Source organism: Vicugna pacos, unplaced genomic scaffold (genome assembly GCF_048564905.1).
Source record: "Vicugna pacos unplaced genomic scaffold, VicPac4 scaffold_17, whole genome shotgun sequence".
NCBI lineage: Eukaryota > Metazoa > Chordata > Mammalia > Artiodactyla > Camelidae > Vicugna > Vicugna pacos.
Genome location: NW_027328738.1, coordinates 4,713,996 through 4,733,098, shown reverse-complemented (window position 1 = coordinate 4,733,098; position 19,103 = coordinate 4,713,996). Strand labels below are relative to the sequence as shown.

Genomic DNA, 19,103 nt, shown 5'->3' with positions numbered 1-19,103 from the left:
CTCAGGTAATATCAGGTATCTAATGTAAAATCCAGGGCTTTGTTAAGTGAAAATTTTAGACTCTTGGCTCTACACAATTCCATGGGATTTCTGTGAGGACAATTTCTCCTAGACATTGATGCCATATCGTGTTCCTGTGTGTGTTGTCTGGTATATCTCCTATTGCTGGTGTTGCATTTGTTGTGATGAAAAACCCATACTATTTCAATTAGCATAACTTCAATTTGATTACACTTATCTCACAATTCTGGAAGTGCGCAGGACACTTCCTCTTGTGGAAATGAGGCTTCTAAAGGATCTCAGCTCTGCATTCTGCTCTATGTCATTTTGGAGTGTTTCCAAAAGAGCAAACTGAGAGTGCGCTTGTGCTTTGTAGTGCCACGGGAATGTTCCAAAGAAAGCAGTTCGTCTCAGAGCTTCTCTGTCTACTGAAACACCAGTGGAAGCACAACCATGGATGTCACACATCAGGGCCTGCTGGAATGATCCCGCAGACGGACCTTGGTGTCCTCGGTGCCGTACCGTGCCGGTGGCATCCAAAATGTAGCATCCGCTTTTGGGAGATAGTGCTGAAGGAAATGCTTCCTCTTCTCATGCTGTGGACTTGGACCACTTTTAGTTGTCCTCTCATCCTTGTGGCACGGGTGCACGAAGGCCAGCACAGAGCTGTTGCGCATCCTGTGCCTCAAACCAAACCATAATCCCAGCCCAGGTTATGAATGTAGCATATCCTAAGGCTTTTCATTTTGACTTCAAATACAAGGCCCCCTGGATACTTCAGAACAGATGCACGATAGCTCTGATTCAGCCCCACACGTGCTCTATTGGCAAAATGCCCAATTGGTCCCAGGTCCTGCAGATGCACTGGGTGTGGCCATGGGACATATCAGTAATCTCAACCGCGCGACAAGTGTGGTTGCTTTATCATTGGTACACAGTTCGGTTTGCTCTCTTGATTCGACCCACCACATCCCACAATGCACTCCAGATCCCTGAGACTCAGCATGTGCCATCATCCGTATCCCTATCCCTCACTGACCGTTGCCTCTGCTACCTCAAATTTTGCAGCTGGGATCTTATTCTCAGAATCAACTGTGGTGATATTTTGCGCTGGTTTCTTTGAGTTCTCTCAGCCAAGCATCTGCTGTGCACTCTTGTAAATCTCAGCACATCACCTTCTATCCCATGTCTCCTGTCCGCTTGAGAGTGTGCGTCCAAGTTAAACAGAGTTTCACCCTTGTTGCTCCATCTCCAGGGGTCAGACCCTGCACTGGTTTCCATTCCCTGCTTTGCCTTCTCCTGCTTTAGGGGTTCTGAGGCCTCATCCTATCTTTGGAAGTAACAGACCTCTCTTCGGCAAGTGTCCTTTGCCAAGGGCTGTGTGAGTGGTTGTTTCCATTGTTCTGTTCATGGGAGCGAGTGAGTGCAGGTTGCACTTATTCTCTGCCAACTGGGCATCGATGAATCAACACTATCCAGATACATTTCACAGAAATGTGATATTTGCTTAGCTCTTTGTTTCTATACAGCCGTGGTGTGAGGGATTGTCCGAAGACAACTATTTTTGACATTGTGTTGATATCCCATTTGCAGTCTTTAAGAAGTTTAACAGAACTCATTTACATGTTTTGGGAGTTATACGAAAATGGAGTTATTTTTTGAAACACACTAAATCGACCTAGAAGCCAGACTTGTCAATTTTGGTAACATTGTGTCAGCTCTACGGAAAAGCTAGACAGATAGAATGCAAACTAGCAGTCCAAACTGTTCAAGGGGTCATGTCAGCTCTTTACGGTTGAAGCCTCTGAACCCAACAGGAACAATGAAATAACTATTGGAAATATGAAATAACCCCAACCTTGAATAAACTTGTACATGTGGTGCCCTTTACTCCCAATGACACCTACTGGCCAATGTTGGCATTTCAAGGGGTAACATCCCTCTCTAGGAAAATACAAGAGGAAAGAAACCAAATATATACATTTAGGTTTGAATCCAAAAGGACCTAGAGGCATTATAGCTAGGAGAACCCTGCTGCAGTTATGCTAGTCTATTGAGAACCAGGTGTTCTTCTATCAGTGATGAGAACGCTTAATCATCCGATCATGTTGGGTAAAGCCATTTAACGCAACCAAGTCTGCACCCGCATGATATATTGCCCCCGGGGGCTTGACTCAAGTGAAAGACGATCCACATAAGCTGTGTCTTTAATATAATTGGCGACTTTTACAGTACAGTTCACTTTCTGACTTGTACTATTTACCTATACTGTCTGGAAAAAGTGAGGCCTAATACAGATTCAAGTTCAGTCAAAGATTCCCCTCTCTTACCACACTCCCTTCACCCCAGGGAAGACATAAACACAACATTTGCTGAATCTAGCGGAAGGACATCGTTTCTAGGTGTGAGCTAAGTATTCAATTCCTATCTAGTTCAGCCGAGACTATTTGACTTTAAGGAGATCACTGTTTTTCACAGAGTGTGAAGCGGGAGGAAATCTGATTCAAGGAGGGGCGTGCTCCTCTCATAACGGCTTCATTGCAGCTCAGGTACTGATCCTTCAAAATGGATGCCTGAGTGGAGGGGAGGGAAGGGCAAGTGCTTGCTAGCAAGGCCCAAACCTGGGAAAAGGCTTACCTGGGCTTGGTGAATTCTGGTCAGAGTGGCTTGGGAAGGCCCATTTTGACGTGTGGATTCTCACGACCAAGAACAGGAGCATTTTGATCATCTCTGCCATTTCTTCTCCTTCAGACGTCAGGGACCTTGGACCCGTTATTGGAGAAGAGAATTGAGGAACTTCCTCAAGTCCACGTTGGCACTCCGTATGTTTCTGCCTGTATCAGTGAGTTTCAATATGTCTCATGAATGTCTTTTGAGCCTGGTATCCTCTACAGCTGTCTCCACGCCAGTATTCTCCATTGTAGCAGAACATCTCTCATCCATGTGTTCGCATCTCTCCTCAATCCGTGCAGCCAGCTTACCGGCCAGCTTCTCTTCGTGTCTCCCCTAAAGTCGACTTCACCAGGACTGGGCAAGTCTGAAAGTACCTCGGAGCCTGACCAGTAAGCTGATGACAGGCAGATCTTCCACTGTCTGCCCTTTCAGGTTCTGGAAACTGACCTGTGACCTCAGGTCTTTGGGCAGCAGCAGTATCTCGAACTTACACAGCTTCCCGGACCAAAGACCTAAGCCAAGCTCCACAGAGGGCGGCAGCCCCTCCATCACACTGATCCACCCACAGAACTCTGCCCGGTTACCTAGGATCCAACAGCCACAACAAGCCTCGCGGTAAACACCAACATTCCACCTGGAATCCAACCGCTAACTGCCATCCCCAATGGCTGCTGCATCTTGTCAGTGTTGGGGGAGGGGCTGCATCCGACGAGAGGTTCCTAAGGTAAATGTGATTCTACCCACTAGCGTCCCATGGGCCTTTCTTCTTCCCTCTTTCCTTTTGTTCAGAGCTCTATGCACCGTACCAATGGAGGGAAGTGTGTCCCTTTTCAGTTGATGGTTTCACACGTCTTTAAACTTTCTAACAGTTCACAGTACACAGGGACCCACTAAAGGAGACTTATGTTCCTATAATATCCGTACACCCGGAATACATATGCGTCGCCTGATTTCTGCTGAAACACCCACACTCTCAGGACATGGATCCATTGGATTCATGGGGGCTGAAATTCCAAGAAATGAAACCAACCCCAATGTGCACTTTGCTGTCGGTCTCTTTTGCACTTAGTACACTTTGGCAGAGCTACTTGCCTTTGTTATAGGCTTCTTACATTTCTTCTCTACGTAGCCTAGAATATGGCATTCCTTCATCCTGTTGGAAGACATACAAGTCTACATCACGGACTAGGAATCCATTTGATTCCAAATCGGCATTAGTGTTAGGTCACGATATGCTCTTATGAATCAAAATGTACGAATATGAATGCACGCTTCTGATTTCCGAATACAAGTGTGCTGAGTACATGCAAGCCACGATACTGGGTCGATGCGTTCTGAATGACCCTTGACCTCACCTTGAGTATTTTCTTTTGAATAATCATGGTTCCCTTTGTATATGTCAGCCAACCATACCATTTTGGTGCTTGTTTGTTGGTTTGATTCTTTGTTGGTCTTCTTCTCGCTTGTTTTGCAAACACGTCAGGCCATGCATCTCTCCTTTCGCTTCAAACAGAGTCAAATAAGCTGATTCACTTAAGAGAGTGCTTCCAATCACCTATGATTTCCTGCTTCCCTCTCCCATCTTTAGGGTTTTGATGTCCTCCTTAAGTTCTTCTTCTTTCTTCTCTGCCACACATGCTCTTCTTGCATTTCCAATAATGGTTTCTTCTTTCCATTCCATCTTGCTGCTTTTCTATTCAGGGGAGTTTTCTCAACCTTTCTTTTAGAAAAACTTTTGAACTGCTGAATTCTTTTAAGATTTGCCGGTCTGTAGAATTCTCTAGCTCTGCCGTTATTTGAAATGGTGTTCATGTGGCATAGGCTACCCTAGGTGGCAGCATTTGGCCATTCAGGATATGGTCTGTGTCCTGGCACTCCTCCCTGTCCTGCAATATTGCTGCCGAGATATCAGCTGAAACCCCTCTGGAGGTTTCCTTGTGACTATGTTGTTTCCTCCAGGTGCATTTTAAATCACTCGGATATTCGTGAACTTTGTTGATTTGAATCATACAGCTGCTGGTAGGTCTATTGGGATTCCACCTCCTTCGGATGCTGTGTAGTTCCTGAATTCGCATAGATGATTCTTTCTTGGCTTTCAGCAAGTTTCAGTCTGATTTTTCTACAGATAAATTTTCAGACACTTTTTGTTTCTTTATCTCTTGCTTTTCCATCTGGGACTCATGATTTCTATTCTTTCATGCCCTGTCTTAACCCAGGGTTCAACTGCAATGTTTTCATTTGTTTGCACTTGCTTTCCTATGTCTGCTTCTGACCGAGGTTTTTCTCTTCCCCTGTCTTCACAGTCATTCACGTGTCCCTCTGCATTATCTAGTCTGCTAAGGACTGAATTTTAGCCCTGATATTATCACAACCATTGAGTTTCCTGATATTTTTGGCTCGTGTTGAGACTTTCTCTTCCCCTTTTCTGGTATTCTGCCTTTTGTGATTCTGAGACACTGGTGTTCTTCAGTGTTTTCCTGACCTTCATTTTCAACACTTGTTCTGGATAGCATTTTGCAGACTAGTTGTTTGAAAGCTTATCTTTTGCGCCTTCAATATCTTTGGAACTGAAAATGGTACTTCCTGTTTCTTTTACTGTTCTTCATCTCTACTGGTCAGGTAATATCAGGTATCTAATGTAGACTTCTAGGGCTTTGTTAATTGAAAAATTTAGACTCTTGTCTCTACGCAATTCCATGGGATTTCTGTGAGGACAATTTCTCCTAGGCATTGATGCCATAACCTGTACCTGTGTGTGTTGTTTGGTATATCTCCAATTGCTGGTGTTGCATTAGTTGTGATGAACAACCCATACTACTTCGATTAGCATAACTTCATTTTGATTATACTTATCTCACACTTCTGAAAGTGCACAGGACACTTCCTCTTGTGGAAATGAAGCTTCTAAAAGTTCTCAGCTCTGCATTCTTCTCTATGTCATTTTGGAGTGTTTCCAAAACAGCAAACTGAGAGTGCTCTTCTGCTTTTTATTGCCACGGGAATGTCCCAATGAAATGAGTTCTTTCCAGAGCTTCTCTGTCTACAGAAACACCAGTGGAAGCATATCTATGGATGTCACATATCAGGGCCTGCTGGAATGATCCCGCAGACCTTCCTTGTTGTCCTAGGTGCCGTACCGTGCCGGTGCCATCCAAAATGTAGCATCCGCTTTTGGGAGATAGTGCTGAAGGGAATGCTTCCTCTTCTCGCGCTGTGGACTTGGACCACTCTCCCTTGTCCTCTCATCCTTGTCGCACGGGTGCACGAAGGCAACCACAGAGTTGTTGCGCATCCTGTGACTCAAACCAAACCATAATCCCAGCCCAGGTTATGAATGTAGCATATCCTAAGGCTTTTCATTCTGATTTCAAATTCAAGGCCCCCTGGATCCCTCAGACCAGATGCACGATATCTCTGATTCAGCCCCACACGTGCTCTATTGGCAAAATTCCCAATTGGTCCCTGGTCCTGCAGATGTACTGGGTGTGGCCATGGGACATATCGGTAATCGCAACCGCGCGACCAGTGTGGTTGATTTATTATTGGTACACAGTTCGGTTTGCTCTCTTGATTCGACCCACCACATCCCACAACGCACTCCAGATCCCTGAGACTCAGCGTGTGCCATCATCCGTAGCTCTATGCCTCACTGACCATTGCCTCTGCTACCTCAAATTTGGCAGCTTGGATCTTGGTCTCAGAATTAACTGTGGGGATATTTTGCGCTGGTTTCTTTGAGTTCTCTCAGCCAAGCATCTGCTGTGCACTCTTGTAAATCTCAGCACATCACCTTCAAACCCATGTCTCCTGTCCGCTTGAGAGTGTGCGTCCAAGTTAAACAGAGTTTCACCCTTGTTGCTCCATCACCAGGGGTCCGAACCTGCACTGGTTTCCATTCCCTGCTTTGCATTCTCCTGCTTCCAGGTGTCCTGAGGCCTCATCCTGTCTTTGGGAGTAACAGACCTCTCTTCGGCCAGTGTCCTATGCTAAGGGCTGGGTGAGTGGATGTTTCCATTGCTCTGTACATGGGAGCGAGTGAGTGTAGGTTGCACTTCTTCTCTGCCAACTGGGCATCGATGAATCAACACTATCCAGATACATTTCACAGAAATGTGATATTTGCTTAGCTCTTTGTTTCTATACAGCCGTGGTGGGAGGGATTGTCCGAAGACAACTATTTTGACATTGTGTTGATATCCAATTTGCAGTCTTTAAGAAGTTTAACAGAACTCATTTACATGTTTTGGGAGTTATACGAAAATGGAGTTATTTTTTGAAACACACTAAATCAACCTAGAAGCCAGACTTGTCAATTTTGGTAACATTTTGTCAGCTCTACGGAAAAGCTAGACAGATAGAATGCAAACTAGCAGTCCAAACTGTTCAAGGGGTCATGTCAGCTCTTTAAGGTTGAAGCCTCCGAAACCAACAGGAACCATGAAATAACTTTTGGAAACATGGAATAACCCCCAACCTTGGATACACTTGTGCATGTGGTGCCCTGTATCCCAATGACACCTACTGGCCAATGTTGGCATTTCAAGGGGTAACATCCCTCTCTAGGAAAATACAAGAGGAAACAAACCAAATATATACATTTAGGTTTGAATCCAAAAGCACCTAGAGGCATTCTAGCTAGGAGAATCCTGCTGCAGTTATGCTAGTCTATTGAGAACCAGGTGTTTTTCTATCAGTGTTGAGAACGCTTAATCATCCGATCCTGTAGTTTAAAGCCATTTAACGCAACCAAGTCTGCACCCCCATGATATAGTGCCCCCGGGGGCTTGACTCAAGTGAAAGACGATCCACATAAGCTGTGTCTTTAATGTCATTGGCGACTTTTACAGTTCAGTTCACTTTCTGACTTGTACTATTTACCTTCACTGTCTTGAAAAACTGAAGCCTAATACAGATTCATGTTCAGTCAAAGATTCCCCTCACTTACCACACTCCCTTCACCCCAGGGAAGACATAAACACAACATTTGCTGAATCTAGCGGAAGGACATCGTTTCTAGGTGTGAGCTAAGTATTCAATTTTATCTATTTCAGCCGAGACTATTTGACCTTTAAGGTGTTCACTGTTGTTCACAGAGAGTGAAGCTGGAGGAACTCTGATTCTAGGAGGGGCTTGCTCTTCTCGTAATGGCTTCATTGCAGCTCAGGTACTGATCCTTCAAAATGGATGCCTGAGTGGAGGGGAGGCAAGGGCAAGTGCTCACTAGCTAGGCCCAAACCTGGGAAAAGGCTTACCTGGGCTTGTTGAATTTTGGTCTGAATGGCTTGGGAATGCCCCTTGGGACGTGTGGATTCTCACGACCTCTTCCAAGAACAGGAGCGTTTTGATCATCTCTGCCATTTCTTCTCCTTCAGACGTCAGGGACCTTGGACCCGTTATTGGAGAAGAGAATTGAGGAACTTCCTCAAGTCCACGTTGGCACTCCGTATGTTTCTGCCTGTATCAGTGAGTTTCAATATGTCTCATGAATGTCTTTTGAGCCTGGTATCCTCTACAGCTGTCTCCACGCCAGTATTCTCCATTGTAGCAGAACATCTCTCATCCATGTGTTCGCATCTCTCCTCAATCCGTGCAGCCAGCTTACCGGCCAGCTTCTCTTCGTGTCTCCCCTAAAGTCGACTTCACCAGGACTGGGCAAGTCTGAAAGTACCTCGGAGCCTGACCAGTAAGCTGATGACAGGCAGATCTTCCACTGTCTGCCCTTTCAGGTTCTGGAAACTGACCTGTGACCTCAGGTCTTTGGGCAGCAGCAGTATCTCGAACTTACACAGCTTCCCGGACCAAAGACCTAAGCCAAGCTCCACAGAGGGCGGCAGCCCCTCCATCACACTGATCCACCCACAGAACTCTGCCCGGTTACCTAGGATCCAACAGCCACAACAAGCCTCGCGGTAAACACCAACATTCCACCTGGAATCCAACCGCTAACTGCCATCCCCAATGGCTGCTGCATCTTGTCAGTGTTGGGGGAGGGGCTGCATCCGACGAGAGGTTCCTAAGGTAAATGTGATTCTACCCACTAGCGTCCCATGGGCCTTTCTTCTTCCCTCTTTCCTTTTGTTCAGAGCTCTATGCACCGTACCAATGGAGGGAAGTGTGTCCCTTTTCAGTTGATGGTTTCACACGTCTTTAAACTTTCTAACAGTTCACAGTACACAGGGACCCACTAAAGGAGACTTATGTTCCTATAATATCCGTACACCCGGAATACATATGCGTCGCCTGATTTCTGCTGAAACACCCACACTCTCAGGACATGGATCCATTGGATTCATGGGGGCTGAAATTCCAAGAAATGAAACCAACCCCAATGTGCACTTTGCTGTCGGTCTCTTTTGCACTTAGTACACTTTGGCAGAGCTACTTGCCTTTGTTATAGGCTTCTTACATTTCTTCTCTACGTAGCCTAGAATATGGCATTCCTTCATCCTGTTGGAAGACATACAAGTCTACATCACGGACTAGGAATCCATTTGATTCCAAATCGGCATTAGTGTTAGGTCACGATATGCTCTTATGAATCAAAATGTACGAATATGAATGCACGCTTCTGATTTCCGAATACAAGTGTGCTGAGTACATGCAAGCCACGATACTGGGTCGATGCGTTCTGAATGACCCTTGACCTCACCTTGAGTATTTTCTTTTGAATAATCATGGTTCCCTTTGTATATGTCAGCCAACCATACCATTTTGGTGCTTGTTTGTTGGTTTGATTCTTTGTTGGTCTTCTTCTCGCTTGTTTTGCAAACACGTCAGGCCATGCATCTCTCCTTTCGCTTCAAACAGAGTCAAATAAGCTGATTCACTTAAGAGAGTGCTTCCAATCACCTATGATTTCCTGCTTCCCTCTCCCATCTTTAGGGTTTTGATGTCCTCCTTAAGTTCTTCTTCTTTCTTCTCTGCCACACATGCTCTTCTTGCATTTCCAATAATGGTTTCTTCTTTCCATTCCATCTTGCTGCTTTTCTATTCAGGGGAGTTTTCTCAACCTTTCTTTTAGAAAAACTTTTGAACTGCTGAATTCTTTTAAGATTTGCCGGTCTGTAGAATTCTCTAGCTCTGCCGTTATTTGAAATGGTGTTCATGTGGCATAGGCTACCCTAGGTGGCAGCATTTGGCCATTCAGGATATGGTCTGTGTCCTGGCACTCCTCCCTGTCCTGCAATATTGCTGCCGAGATATCAGCTGAAACCCCTCTGGAGGTTTCCTTGTGACTATGTTGTTTCCTCCAGGTGCATTTTAAATCACTCGGATATTCGTGAACTTTGTTGATTTGAATCATACAGCTGCTGGTAGGTCTATTGGGATTCCACCTCCTTCGGATGCTGTGTAATTCCTGAATTCGCATAGATGATTCTTTCTTGGCTTTCAGCAAGTTTCAGTCTGATTTTTCTACAGATAAATTTTCAGACACTTTTTGTTTCTTTATCTCTTGCTTTTCCATCTGGGACTCATGATTTCTATTCTTTCATGCCCTGTCTTAACCCAGGGTTCAACTGCAATGTTTTCATTTGTTTGCACTTGCTTTCCTATGTCTGCTTCTGACCGAGGTTTTTCTCTTCCCCTGTCTTCACAGTCATTCACGCGTCCCTCTGCATTATCTAGTCTGCTAAGGACTGAATTTTAGCCCTGATATTATCACAACCATTGAGTTTCCTGATATTTTTGGCTCGTGTTGAGACTTTCTCTTCCCCTTTTCTGGTATTCTGCCTTTTGTGATTCTGAGACACTGGTGTTCTTCAGTGTTTTCCTGACCTTCATTTTCAACACTTGTTCTGGATAGCGTTTTGCAGACTAGTTGTTTGAAAGCTTATCTTTTGTGCCTTCAATATCTTTGGAACTGAAAATGGTACTTCCTGTTTCTTTTACTGTTCTTCTTCATCTCTACTGGTCAGGTAATATCAGGTATCTAATGTAGACTTCTAGGGCTTTGTTAATTGAAAAATTTAGACTCTTGTCTCTACACAATTCCATGGGATTTCTGTGAGGACAATTTCTCCTAGGCATTGATGCCATAACCTGTACCTGTGTGTGTTGTTTGGTATATCTCCAATTGCTGGTGTTGCATTAGTTGTGATGAACAACCCATTCTACTTCGATTAGCATAACTTCATTTTGATTATACTTATCTCACACTTCTGAAAGTGCACAGGACACTTCCTCTTGTGGAAATGAAGCTTCTAAAAGTTCTCAGCTCTGCATTCTTCTCTATGTCATTTTGGAGTGTTTCCAAAACAGCAAACTGAGAGTGCTCTTCTGCTTTTTATTGCCACGGGAATGTCCCAATGAAATGAGTTCTTTCCAGAGCTTCTCCTTCTACAGAAACACCAGTGGAAGCATATCTATGGATGTCACATATCAGGGCCTGCTGGAATGATCCCGCAGACCTTCCTTGTTGTCCTAGGTGCCGTACCGTGCCGGTGCCATCCAAAATGTAGCATCCGCTTTTGGGAGATAGTGCTGAAATGAATGCTTCCTCTTCTCGCGCTGTGGACTTGGACCACTCTCACTTGTCCTCTCATCCTTGTCGCACGGGTGCACGAATGCAACCACAGAGTTGTTGCACATCCTGTGACTCAAACCAAACCATAATCCCAGCCCAGGTTATGAATGTAGCATATCCTAAGGCTTTTCATTCTGATTTCAAATTCAAGGCCCCCTGGATCCCTCAGACCAGATGCACGATATCTCTGATTCAGCCCCACACGTGCTCTATTGGCAAAATTCCCAATTGGTCCCTGGTCCTGCAGATGTACTGGGTGTGGCCATGGGACATATCGGTAATGGCAACCGCGCGACCAGTGTGGTTGATTTATTATTGGTACACAGTTCGGTTTGCTCTCTTGATTCGACCCACCACATCCCACAACGCACTCCAGATCCCTGAGACTCAGCGTGTGCCATCATCCGTAGCTCTATGCCTCACTGACCATTGCCTCTGCTACCTCAAATTTGGCAGCTGGGATCTTGGTCTCAGAATTAACTGTGGGGATATTTTGCGCTGGTTTCTTTGAGTTCTCTCAGCCAAGCATCTGCTGTGCACTCTTGTAAATCTCAGCACATCACCTTCAAACCCATGTCTCCTGTCCGCTTGAGAGTGTGCGTCCAAGTTAAACAGAGTTTCACCCTTGTTGCTCCATCACCAGGGGTCCGAACCTGCACTGGTTTCCATTCCCTGCTTTGCATTCTCCTGCTTCCAGGTGTCCTGAGGCCTCATCCTGTCTTTGGGAGTAACAGACCTCTCTTCGGCCAGTGTCCTATGCTAAGGGCTGGGTGAGTGGATGTTTCCATTGCTCTGTACATGGGAGCGAGTGAGTGCAGGTTGCACTTCTTCTCTGCCAACTGGGCATTGATGAATCAACACTATCCAGATACATTTCACAGAAATGTGATATTTGCTTAGCTCTTTGTTTCTATACAGCCGTGGTGGGAGGGATTGTCCGAAGACAACTATTTTGACATTGTGTTGATATCCAATTTGCAGTCTTTAAGAAGTTTAACAGAACTCATTTACATGTTTTGGGAGTTATACGAAAATGGAGTTATTTTTTGAAACACACTAAATCGACCTAGAAGCCAGACTTGTCAATTTTGGTAACATTGTGTCAGCTCTACGGAAAAGCTAGACAGATAGAATGCAAACTAGCAGTCCAAACTGTTCAAGGGGTCATGTCAGCTCTTTAAGGTTGAAGCCTCCGAAACCAACAGGAACCATGAAATAACTTTTGGAAACATGGAATAACCCCCAACCTTGGATACACTTGTGCATGTGGTGCCCTGTATCCCAATGACACCTACTGGCCAATGTTGGCATTTCAAGGGGTAACATCCCTCTCTAGGAAAATACAAGAGGAAACAAACCAAATATATACATTTAGGTTTGAATCCAAAAGCACCTAGAGGCATTCTAGCTAGGAGAATCCTGCTGCAGTTATGCTAGTCTATTGAGAACCAGGTGTTTTTCTATCAGTGTTGAGAACGCTTAATCATCCGATCCTGTAGTTTAAAGCCATTTAACGCAACCAAGTCTGCACCCCCATGATATAGTGCCCCCGGGGGCTTGACTCAAGTGATAGACGATCCACATAAGCTGTGTCTTTAATGTCATTGGCGACTTTTACAGTTCAGTTCACTTTCTGACTTGTACTATTTACCTTCACTGTCTTGAAAAACTGAAGCCTAATACAGATTCATGTTCAGTCAAAGATTCCCCTCACTTACCACACTCCCTTCACCCCAGGGAAGACATAAACACAACATTTGCTGAATCTAGCGGAAGGACATCGTTTCTAGGTGTGAGCTAAGTATTCAATTTTATCTATTTCAGCCGAGACTATTTGACCTTTAAGGTGTTCACTGTTGTTCACAGAGAGTGAAGCTGGAGGAACTCTGATTCTAGGAGGGGCTTGCTCTTCTCGTAATGGCTTCATTGCAGCTCAGGTACTGATCCTTCAAAATGGATGCCTGAGTGGAGGGGAGGCAAGGGCAAGTGCTCACTAGCTAGGCCCAAACCTGGGAAAAGGCTTACCTGGGCTTGTTGAATTTTGGTCTGAATGGCTTGGGAATGCCCCTTGGGACGTGTGGATTCTCACGACCTCTTCCAAGAACAGGAGCGTTTTGATCATCTCTGCCATTTCTTCTCCTTCAGACGTCAGGGACCTTGGACCCGTTATTGGAGAAGAGAATTGAGGAACTTCCTCAAGTCCACGTTGGCACTCCGTATGTTTCTGCCTGTATCAGTGAGTTTCAATATGTCTCATGAATGTCTTTTGAGCCTGGTATCCTCTACAGCTGTCTCCACGCCAGTATTCTCCATTGTAGCAGAACATCTCTCATCCATGTGTTCGCATCTCTCCTCAATCCGTGCAGCCAGCTTACCGGCCAGCTTCTCTTCGTGTCTCCCCTAAAGTCGACTTCACCAGGACTGGGCAAGTCTGAAAGTACCTCGGAGCCTGACCAGTAAGCTGATGACAGGCAGATCTTCCACTGTCTGCCCTTTCAGGTTCTGGAAACTGACCTGTGACCTCAGGTCTTTGGGCAGCAGCAGTATCTCGAACTTACACAGCTTCCCGGACCAAAGACCTAAGCCAAGCTCCACAGAGGGCGGCAGCCCCTCCATCACACTGATCCACCCACAGAACTCTGCCCGGTTACCTAGGATCCAACAGCCACAACAAGCCTCGCGGTAAACACCAACATTCCACCTGGAATCCAACCGCTAACTGCCATCCCCAATGGCTGCTGCATCTTGTCAGTGTTGGGGGAGGGGCTGCATCCGACGAGAGGTTCCTAAGGTAAATGTGATTCTACCCACTAGCGTCCCATGGGCCTTTCTTCTTCCCTCTTTCCTTTTGTTCAGAGCTCTATGCACCGTACCAATGGAGGGAAGTGTGTCCCTTTTCAGTTGATGGTTTCACACGTCTTTAAACTTTCTAACAGTTCACAGTACACAGGGACCCACTAAAGGAGACTTATGTTCCTATAATATCCGTACACCCGGAATACATATGCGTCGCCTGATTTCTGCTGAAACACCCACACTCTCAGGACATGGATCCATTGGATTCATGGGGGCTGAAATTCCAAGAAATGAAACCAACCCCAATGTGCACTTTGCTGTCGGTCTCTTTTGCACTTAGTACACTTTGGCAGAGCTACTTGCCTTTGTTATAGGCTTCTTACATTTCTTCTCTACGTAGCCTAGAATATGGCATTCCTTCATCCTGTTGGAAGACATACAAGTCTACATCACGGACTAGGAATCCATTTGATTCCAAATCGGCATTAGTGTTAGGTCACGATATGCTCTTATGAATCAAAATGTACGAATATGAATGCACGCTTCTGATTTCCGAATACAAGTGTGCTGAGTACATGCAAGCCACGATACTGGGTCGATGCGTTCTGAATGACCCTTGACCTCACCTTGAGTATTTTCTTTTGAATAATCATGGTTCCCTTTGTATATGTCAGCCAACCATACCATTTTGGTGCTTGTTTGTTGGTTTGATTCTTTGTTGGTCTTCTTCTCGCTTGTTTTGCAAACACGTCAGGCCATGCATCTCTCCTTTCGCTTCAAACAGAGTCAAATAAGCTGATTCACTTAAGAGAGTGCTTCCAATCACCTATGATTTCCTGCTTCCCTCTCCCATCTTTAGGGTTTTGATGTCCTCCTTAAGTTCTTCTTCTTTCTTCTCTGCCACACATGCTCTTCTTGCATTTCCAATAATGGTTTCTTCTTTCCATTCCATCTTGCTGCTTTTCTATTCAGGGGAGTTTTCTCAACCTTTCTTTTAGAAAAACTTTTGAACTGCTGAATTCTTTTAAGATTTGCCGGTCTGTAGAATTCTCTAGCTCTGCCGTTATTTGAAATGGTGTTCATGTGGCATAGGCTACCCTAGGTGGCAGCATTTGGCCATTCAGGATATGGTCTGTGTCCTGGCACTCCTCCCTGTCCTGCAATATTGCTGCCGAGATATCAGCTGAAACCCCTCTGGAGGTTTCCTTGTGACTATGTTGTTTCCTCCAGGTGCATTTTAAATCACTCGGATATTCGTGAACTTTGTTGATTTGAATCATACAGCTGCTGGTAGGTCTATTGGGATTCCACCTCCTTCGGATGCTGTGTAATTCCTGAATTCGCATAGATGATTCTTTCTTGGCTTTCAGCAAGTTTCAGTCTGATTTTTCTACAGATAAATTTTCAGACACTTTTTGTTTCTTTATCTCTTGCTTTTCCATCTGGGACTCATGATTTCTATTCTTTCATGCCCTGTCTTAACCCAGGGTTCAACTGCAATGTTTTCATTTGTTTGCACTTGCTTTCCTATGTCTGCTTCTGACCGAGGTTTTTCTCTTCCCCTGTCTTCACAGTCATTCACGCGTCCCTCTGCATTATCTAGTCTGCTAAGGACTGAATTTTAGCCCTGATATTATCACAACCATTGAGTTTCCTGATATTTTTGGCTCGTGTTGAGACTTTCTCTTCCCCTTTTCTGGTATTCTGCCTTTTGTGATTCTGAGACACTGGTGTTCTTCAGTGTTTTCCTGACCTTCATTTTCAACACTTGTTCTGGATAGCGTTTTGCAGACTAGTTGTTTGAAAGCTTATCTTTTGCGCCTTCAATATCTTTGGAACTGAAAATGGTACTTCCTGTTTCTTTTACTGTTCTTCTTCATCTCTACTGGTCAGGTAATATCAGGTATCTAATGTAGACTTCTAGGGCTTTGTTAATTGAAAAATTTAGACTCTTGTCTCTACGCAATTCCATGGGATTTCTGTGAGGACAATTTCTCCTAGGCATTGATGCCATAACCTGTACCTGTGTGTGTTGTTTGGTATATCTCCAATTGCTGGTGTTGCATTAGTTGTGATGAACAACCCATTCTACTTCGATTAGCATAACTTCATTTTGATTATACTTATCTCACACTTCTGAAAGTGCACAGGACACTTCCTCTTGTGGAAATGAAGCTTCTAAAAGTTCTCAGCTCTGCATTCTTCTCTATGTCATTTTGGAGTGTTTCCAAAACAGCAAACTGAGAGTGCTCTTCTGCTTTTTATTGCCACGGGAATGTCCCAATGAAATCAGTTCTTTCCAGAGCTTCTCTGTCTACAGAAACACCTGTGGAAGCATATCTATGGATGTCACATATCAGGGCCTGCTGGAATGATCCCGCAGACCTTCCTTGTTGTCCTAGGTGCCGTACCGTGCCGGTGCCATCCAAAATGTAGCATCCGCTTTTGGGAGATAGTGCTGAAATGAATGCTTCCTCTTCTCGCGCTGTGGACTTGGACCACTCTCCCTTGTCCTCTCATCCTTGTGGCACGGGTGCACGAAGGCAACCACAGAGTTGTTGCGCATCCTGTGACTCAAACCAAACCATAATCCCAGCCCAGGTTATGAATGTAGCATATCCTAAGGCTTTTCATTCTGATTTCAAATTCAAGGCCCCCTGGATCCCTCAGACCAGATGCACGATATCTCTGATTCAGCCCCACGCGTGCTCTATTGGCAAAATTCCCAATTGGTCCCTGGTCCTGCAGATGTACTGGGTGTGGCCATGGGACATATCGGTAATGGCAACCGCGCGACCAGTGTGGTTGATTTATTATTGGTACACAGTTCGGTTTGCTCTCTTGATTCGACCCACCACATCCCACAACGCACTCCAGATCCCTGAGACTCAGCGTGTGCCATCATCCGTAGCTCTATGCCTCACTGACCATTGCCTCTGCTACCTCAAATTTGGCAGCTGGGATCTTGGTCTCAGAATTAACTGTGGGGATATTTTGCGCTGGTTTCTTTGAGTTCTCTCAGCCAAGCATCTGCTGTGCACTCTTGTAAATCTCAGCACATCACCTTCAAACCCATGTCTCCTGTCCGCTTGAGAGTGTGCGTCCAAGTTAAACAGAGTTTCACCCTTGTTGCTCCATCACCAGGGGTCCGAACCTGCACTGGTTTCCATTCCCTGCTTTGCATTCTCCTGCTTCCAGGTGTCCTGAGGCCTCATCCTGTCTTTGGGAGTAACAGACCTCTCTTCGGCCAGTGTCCTATGCTAAGGGCTGAGTGAGTGGATGTTTCCATTGCTCTGTACATGGGAGCGAGTGAGTGCAGGTTGCACTTCTTCTCTGCCAACTGGGCATCGATGAATCAACACTATCCAGATACATTTCACAGAAATGTGATATTTGCTTAGCTCTTTGTTTCTATACAGCCGTGGTGGGAGGGATTGTCCGAAGACAACTATTTTGACATTGTGTTGATATCCCATTTGCAGTCTTTAAGAAGTTTAACAGAACTCATTTACATGTTTTGGGAGTTATACGAAAATGGAGTTATTTTTTGAAACACACTAAATCGACCTAGAAGCCAGACTTGTCAATTTTGGTAACATTGTGTCAGCTCTACGGAAAAGCTAGACAGATAGAATGCAAACTAGCAGTCCAAACTGTTCAAGGGGTCATGTCAGCTCTTTAAGGTTGAAGCCTCCGAAACCAACAGGAACCATGAAATAACTTTTGGAAACATGGAATAACCCCCAACCTTGGATACACTTGTGCATGTGGTGCCCTGTATCCCAATGACACCTACTGGCCAATGTTGGCATTTCAAGGGGTAACATCCCTCTCTAGGAAAATACAAGAGGAAACAAACCAAATATATACATTTAGGTTTGAATCCAAAAGCACCTAGAGGCATTCTAGCTAGGAGAATCCTGCTGCAGTTATGCTAGTCTATTGAGAACCAGGTGTTTTTCTATCAGTGTTGAGAACGCTTAATCATCCGATCCTGTAGTTTAAAGCCATTTAACGCAACCAAGTCTGCACCCCCATGATATAGTGCCCCCGGGGGCTTGACTCAAGTGATAGACGATCCACATAAGCTGTGTCTTTAATGTCATTGGCGACTTTTACAGTTCAGTTCACTTTCTGACTTGTACTATTTACCTTCACTGTCTTGAAAAACTGAAGCCTAATACAGATTCATGTTCAGTCAAAGATTCCCCTCACTTACCACACTCCCTTCACCCCAGGGAAGACATAAACACAACATTTGCTGAATCTAGCGGAAGGACATCGTTTCTAGGTGTGAGCTAAGTATTCAATTTTATCTATTTCAGCCGAGACTATTTGACCTTTAAGGTGTTCACTGTTGTTCACAGAGAGTGAAGCTGGAGGAACTCTGATTCTAGGAGGGGCTTGCTCTTCTCGTAATGGCTTCATTGCAGCTCAGGTACTGATCCTTCAAAATGGATGCCTGAGTGGAGGGGAGGCAAGGGCAAGTGCTCACTAGCTAGGCCCAAACCTGGGAAAAGGCTTACCTGGGCTTGTTGAATTTTGGTCTGAATGGCTTGGGAATGCCCCTTGGGACGTGTGGATTCTCACGACCTCTTCCAAGAACAGGAGCGTTTTGATCATCTCTGCCATTTCTTCTCCTTCAGACGTCAGGGACCTTGGACCCGTTATTGGAGAAGAGAATTGAGGAACTTCCTCAAGTCCACGTTGGCACTCCGTATGTTTCTGCCTGTATCAGTGAGTTTCAATATGTCTCATGAATGTCTTTTGAGCCTGGTATCCTCTACAGCTGTCTCCACGCCAGTATTCTCCATTGTAGCAGAACATCTCTCATCCATGTGTTCGCATCTCTCCTCAATCCGTGCAGCCAGCTTACCGGCCAGCTTCTCTTCGTGTCTCCCCTAAAGTCGACTTCACCAGGACTGGGCAAGTCTGAAAGTACCTCGGAGCCTGACCAGTAAGCTGATGACAGGCAGATCTTCCACTGTCTGCCCTTTCAGGTTCTGGAAACTGACCTGTGACCTCAGGTCTTTGGGCAGCAGCAGTATCTCGAACTTACACAGCTTCCCGGACCAAAGACCTAAGCCAAGCTCCACAGAGGGCGGCAGCC

The 19,103-nt window shown here is 45.2% G+C and overlaps 3 long non-coding RNA genes across 7 annotated transcripts; all 3 read left to right on the top strand.

Annotated features, from left to right (window-relative positions):
* The first annotated feature begins 3,224 nt into the window (after nucleotides 1-3,224).
* On the top strand, nucleotides 3,225-8,459 carry LOC140692785 (uncharacterized). Of its 3 annotated transcripts, XR_012068361.1 has the most exons (4): nucleotides 3,225-3,397; nucleotides 7,767-7,837; nucleotides 8,046-8,136; nucleotides 8,219-8,436. It is a non-coding gene; the product is annotated as an uncharacterized lncRNA (long non-coding RNA). The 3 variants fall into 3 exon arrangements; XR_012068360.1 differs by lacking the exon at nucleotides 3,225-3,397 and having other exon boundaries at nucleotides 7,607-7,837; nucleotides 8,267-8,459; XR_012068359.1 differs by lacking the exon at nucleotides 3,225-3,397 and having other exon boundaries at nucleotides 7,607-7,837.
* A 71-nt stretch (nucleotides 8,460-8,530) lies between these two features.
* On the top strand, nucleotides 8,531-13,792 carry LOC140692787 (uncharacterized). Of its 2 annotated transcripts, none has more exons than XR_012068364.1 (4): nucleotides 8,531-8,691; nucleotides 13,064-13,134; nucleotides 13,343-13,413; nucleotides 13,564-13,792. It is a non-coding gene; the product is annotated as an uncharacterized lncRNA (long non-coding RNA). The 2 variants fall into 2 exon arrangements; XR_012068363.1 differs by having other exon boundaries at nucleotides 13,343-13,433; nucleotides 13,516-13,733.
* Nucleotides 13,793-13,818: 26 nt separating this feature from the next.
* On the top strand, nucleotides 13,819-19,089 carry LOC140692784 (uncharacterized). 2 transcript variants are annotated; one of them, XR_012068357.1, is made up of 4 exons: nucleotides 13,819-13,988; nucleotides 18,361-18,431; nucleotides 18,640-18,710; nucleotides 18,861-19,089. It is a non-coding gene; the product is annotated as an uncharacterized lncRNA (long non-coding RNA). The 2 variants fall into 2 exon arrangements; XR_012068358.1 differs by having other exon boundaries at nucleotides 18,640-18,730; nucleotides 18,813-19,024.
* Nucleotides 19,090-19,103: the final 14 nt, after the last annotated feature.